The sequence below is a fragment of the Etheostoma spectabile genome, chromosome 14 (genome assembly GCF_008692095.1).
Source record: "Etheostoma spectabile isolate EspeVRDwgs_2016 chromosome 14, UIUC_Espe_1.0, whole genome shotgun sequence".
NCBI classification, from domain to species: domain Eukaryota; kingdom Metazoa; phylum Chordata; class Actinopteri; order Perciformes; family Percidae; genus Etheostoma; species Etheostoma spectabile.
The window spans coordinates 13,175,364-13,181,342 of NC_045746.1; the positions used below are offsets into that span (position 1 = coordinate 13,175,364).

General features: G+C 41.6%; 1 long non-coding RNA gene across 1 annotated transcript in view; it reads right to left on the minus strand.

The window, feature by feature from the left end:
* Positions 1 to 5,908, minus strand: part of LOC116702160 (uncharacterized) — a 23,228-nt gene extending 17,320 nt beyond the window's left edge. The window contains exons 1-3 of the long non-coding RNA XR_004335087.1: positions 5,785 to 5,908; positions 4,042 to 4,044; positions 1,894 to 1,899 (exon numbers count right to left, since the gene is read on the minus strand). This is a non-coding gene — a long non-coding RNA (uncharacterized LOC116702160). The remainder of the gene's footprint in view (positions 1 to 1,893; positions 1,900 to 4,041; positions 4,045 to 5,784) is intronic.
* Between the last annotated feature and the right edge of the window lie 71 nt (positions 5,909 to 5,979).

The following is a 5,979-nucleotide window of genomic DNA, read 5'->3' on the forward strand; positions in this document are numbered from 1 at the left end:
TTCATGTACTTTATATAACGCTAGCGTATAGTAAATACTGACCGGGGCCGCTAACACACGCAAATGTTAGCTAACGTTACCAGGAAACTTAACTTACCCTTTCGTGTCGGCGAACAACCGTCATGTCGACGTCTGAACTCCGTCGGAATTTCCAAACTCTTTTTTTTTTTTTTAGCGGTGATTTTTGTTGCTTCCTTCAGCTTCTTTTGAAACAAAACCATTCTTCTGGCTGTGGCGAGTAGCCGACGTGCTATTGTGAGTCACGTTGAAAAATTACATCATCAGGCGTAGCTATGGTGACCAGCCATGCTGAGGCGTTACTCATTTTGCAATGGAAAACGGACGCAGAATGCGTCGAGTTCAAGGCGAGTCGAGCTTTTACCAGCAGTGGAAAAACGCCATTATATATGTTATTTAGCAGGAATGTAGCGCAACGTGACAGTGAAATCAGTGCTCTGTCTAATAACATTTGAAAGTGCAATATAAATATATTTGTAAATGAAATGAATAATCCTAATAAATAATTGTGAGCGCAATATTGTGAGTGTAATATAATTTTCACTCTGGCTATAACGGTCGACCTATTCGAAACATGAAAAGCTCAACCATATCACATTCAGCATCGATGTGACCCATGGACGCTCCTCATCGATATCACACACACACACCACACACACACCACACACACACACACACACACCCAACACACACACACACAACACACACACACACACACACACACACACCACACACACACACACACAACACACACACACCACACACACACACCACACACACACACACACCACACACACCACCCACACACACAACACCACACACACACACACACACACCCACACCTTGTCGGAGCCACTGTGCGTTGCCATGGTAACTAAATACTCTAAATTATAAAAGAAATACACTAAATACTTCAAATGAGTTGGGACTTCCAGGGAAAGATTTGTGGCATGTTTGTGTATGCGTGTGTCCTGATAAAAAGCACAGGTACATTGTAGGGATAAGTGCACACTCCTGCCTCCTCTATGCTCACAACAACAACAATAGCCCCTCCAATGCCCCCTCTGTCAAATAGCTCAAACTCAGTGATGACACCACACTGGCATCCATGCGAGATGGGTCGGCCAGCTGTAATGGAAGAGTGCAGACATACAAATTGAAGCTCAATGTGCAGAAAACAATTGAGATTCAGGTCTCACACTTTTTACAACACTTGCCTACTCATCCCCTCATGGATATTACAGACAGCAGTGTGGCTCAGTTATTAGAGAGACATCACTCAAACAGGAGGACACGTCGTTCAGCCCCAGGCTCTGACCTGAATGGAAGTGAGCCGTATACGGATCAATAAAGAGTCACATTATTATAAAATAATAGGCACAGAAATGAGCATGGGAGGGTTGTTCACGTTCCCAAGGACCATTGTCTCAGACACTCCAAAAATTAAGCCCACCATCCACCAACAAATACAAAGCACAATTGAGGCGTTTTTTTAATGTTGCAGCAGAAACCTGTACATTGTTTATACTTATCCAGGTCCACAGATATGTTTTTAAAAGCATCAGCACAGCGTCCATCACTGTCTGGTTTCCTCCCCTCTTCTACCCCTCAGAAATATCTGCAATTCCATTTGTCCTGCTGAGAGGGTCAATGGCTGTGTGTGTCGCTCTATTGAAGACCAGCAAAGTGTCAGGAAAGTGTAGCAGAGATTCCCATGACCCTTCTCACCCAGCCAAACCCCTGCTTTAGACAGCACACTTTGAGGGGAGGTACTTGTTCTTCACTACTACTACTAGAAAAGCTTTTTCCTATAAGCAGACTACCTCCTTATAAGCTGCCTTAAGACACCATCTCAGCTTTCTTTCATATGCCAACCTGTCTCTAAAATCACTTCATCGGCCGATTTGGTATTTCTGTTAGTAGGTACAACTTAATTGGATACGCAAGCACAATTTTACTCTTCTACGTGGGTCTTTTCTCATGAGGACATCTGGGCATCATTTCTTCCATTTAGGAGACCTGGATAAAAAGTTTCTATTCCAATTCCCACTGTAAATGGTAGCATGGTTTGCTTCAATGATTATTGATTCTCTGTCTGCAGTGTCCACACAACAGAGATCATTTTAATCCGTTCTGGGACGAAAGACATTTGTTTTTTCTGTGGGTGGATGATACATCGGAGCACTTTGGGTTCAGGAAGCAAAGCTTTTGTAAAGCGCTAACCGTCTGGACTCACTCCTGCCCAAATCCAGACCTGCAGGCTGGAAGAAAGTAACTAAGTAGATTCAAGATCTGCACTTGGTCCAATTATGAGATACATTAACTGAGTATGTCCATCAGGTGTTAGGTTATACCTTTAGTAAAATACATTTCACAGGGATGTGACACTTAACACAAAAAGTATGATATATCATGTGACAATCTGAAGGGGGCACAATGAGTAGTTTTACTTTTGATGCTTAAGTACATTCTCTTGCAATTATGTAGAATTTAGTATTTTTAAACCACTGCAAATCCATATGGTACTGATATATTCTTTATGGAAGACATTTATGACTTGGTTGCGGAGTCATTTCAAAAGTTTCCCAAAGCCAAACTTATTACTTTAAAACATTGTGACTTTTGTGATGTTTTTTAAGTTAATGCTTTGGCACCTTTGTTGCTTGTCACCGCGTTATGATACCAAAATATTTGAACGCATCATAAATGCAGTTTTAAGTCCTACAGTCATAGAGCCATGTTATGTTTGAAAACTTATGAGGGAAATTCTTTCCTCTCAATGTTTTGTTGTTTAACACCAAGTCAACCCATTCAACATTCACTGCTGTACGTATGTCAAACAAACATGGCGCTGTGTATTTAGTGTGTGTGTGCGCACGTTTGTGTGTGTGTTTTGCAGCACCATGCTGCTGTGTGTACACTCATTTAAAAACAGCTAGATGTTATGCTAAATTGTCCCTCCGAGACACAGACACATACGCACAAACACTGAAGGTAATATATTCAGCATATAACAGAGGTTAGTGAGAGCTCAGTCATTAAGCAATACATTATACAACCCCTATGCAGACAGGTGATGCAACAGGCAACAACATACAGTACTGATACGACAAGGCAAGTGTATGAGTATAACAAGTGTGGTGTCCTGGGAAAGAAGGGATAAGAGCCCACACAGCATCCTGGGCTTTTTGTGTTGTGGTTACAGGGAGAAAATTGCAGCACATTTTGCAAATAACAACGATGAAAGTTATTCAGCGGAACAGACCAGCAGGGACTGACTCAGATGAGGCAGGAAATGAGCATCATGCCAACAGCAAGTAACATTTGTAGAGAGGAAAAGAATAGTGGAGCATTACCCTGGATTTCCACAGGCAGCTTTTTTCAACTGCAACGCCACAGTGTCGGTGACGTGCAGCAGATTCCAATCGGAATTGTGTCACCACAACATGATGCCGACGGTGTACACGTTTTACAGGCAACGTGTTTGTGTTGATATGCGTTTCGATCGGTTTCCTTTCGGCCTATCACAAAGTATTTGTGTTTTCTACTCTAGTCACACACTTTGCCGCTTAAAAAGTTTAGTTTATTTCAAATAACATTAAGTATTGCTGACAACCAGCTAGTTGTCATTTCTACATTGCTACAATGCTACTAGTACTGAAACAAAATATATAAAAACTCAGCTGGAACACCAACTACCTGGCCAACCCTCTGCCCAGCTAGTAGTTACAGAGGCGTCTCATATAGTAAGTAAGCTGTAGGAAAATCTAAATCACTTAAATATAACATGTGTGTAGACACACATGAGAATATATTTGCAGGACACCCATCTGATTGTTCAAAGTTGACCCAGAACCAACTTTGGGAGAGCGGTAAACATCCAGGCACTTTCACCGCCATCAGCGGACTTTGCTCATGCCACTGTTCTTGTAGTGAATTAATTGAATCGCAGCGCTTTCAAGTTACTTCTCTCTTGCCGATTCAGACACAATGCAATCACACATCCAGAAAACACATGCTAACAGCCTAACAGATGCAATGACAGTGTACACGTTACACTACCTCACAAGGCGTGTGTACACACATGCACACCCTGACAAAAGCATACGGGTAAGGTATTCTCAGTTTGATTTTCTGCAGGTGGGACTAATTGTCTCAACACAGTACACTTCTCCCTTGTTCGTCCTCGTTTTTCCCCTATCCTCTCTTTAGCTCCTGTCCTTTCCTCTCTCCTATTCCACTCCACCTGTCTTGAACTCCTCCATCTTCTCTTTTCTGTTCCCCATAATCTGTCAGTCCATCTCAACGGCGGGCGGGCGCGGGCGCGGCCAGACAGACAGACAGACAGACAGACAGACAGACACAGACAGACAGACAGCAACAGACGACAGACGACAGACAACAGACAGACACACACACCAGACACACACAGACCACACACACAACACACACACAGACACACACACAGACACACACACAGACACACACACCAACACACACACAGACACACCCACACCAACACACATACACACCACCCCCACCACACACACACACCTCAATTAGGACGGTACATCGTAGATGGCAAACTCAATGTCATTCATTTTTAATGAGAGGTTATGGTGAAAGTGGATACAGCTGAGTCTGACTGCAACACAGCAGGAGCTAAAATAATAGTTTCAACAGTTCCAATGTCCTGTGCAAGAGAGTGTCAAAGATGTTACCAGTAAGAAAGAAAGTCATTATTTCAAGTTTTGTAAACTCTTTAAACTTATTTGTTGGATTGGATGGTAAATGGGTTTTTTTTTGAGAATTTAACTTTCATTGGAAATCTTTAACTGCCGCAATTTTAAATCAACCAAAAATTGACTGCTTGGTGTCTTTCGTCTTGACATTAGCTCTTAAATCACACCAAATGTGACTTAAATGCCACACACAATTTGTTAAAAAGGCCCTACGCAGCAAAGTTACAAGTAGTCTTGATATTTAAAAATTGCCAATGTTTAATTTCTTTATTACATTTTTTATTTTCTAATAAACTTTTGTCCAGCCGTTTTCTAATCACTGTTTCAGTAGTTCATTTAAGGACAGTTACTTTAGTCTGCAAAATGAAAAATAATATGATAGACCAAATGATTATAGAGCATAATATGATCATGTCTAATGATAGGCTAAAGACACTGTTGTGTATAAAACTGGTACTTTTTCTGTGAATGTTTTATAAGGCAGAAGTGTAATTTCTACTTTGTGTAGAAAGTATCTAGGGTGATTGTCTAAAACAGAGTTGGCTGATAGACTGGAGGGCAGAGCCTCAGCGGGCAACAGAACAATCTCCTAGAGGAACTGTGATATGGTCACCCTTTTAATTAAAGACCTCTGACACCTAACACAGCAGCATCAGTGGTGAGTACCGATCAGCTGACTTAAGCAGCAATTCAAACAACTACTGAGGGGCAACAAAAGAAATGGTACATTATTCCCATACTAGTCTGGATCAACAACAGTTCATTCCAGGATAATCACAGGAACGTCAAGCGCTGCCGGATGTCACTTGCCTTCCACTCCTGTGTACTGCCGTTGTCCAACTCCGCTCTCTTCGGGAAACCACAACAAATTTCAAACTAGCAAGCTACATGCTGATAATGGCAAAGTTTTGAAGAAAATTTGGATTGTGCAATAAGGCACGTTCTTTTGAGGAACGGTTGTAAAGATTTACAAAGAATATATATTCACTGCATTTACTATCTAACTGGGAAAAAAAATGGGAACGGTAGGCGTGACTTGGGAGTGGACTCAGAGCAGCGAAGCAAGTGCATTCTGGGATTTGGTATCCTTTATTAGCCACATGAGCCAAAAACACATTTTCTGGCTTTTCTCAGCCTAGAAGGCACCAATTTCTAAAAACAAATGTCAAATTTATATTACACAAGTGACCCAATTTAAAGATATATCCAACTTTCCAAC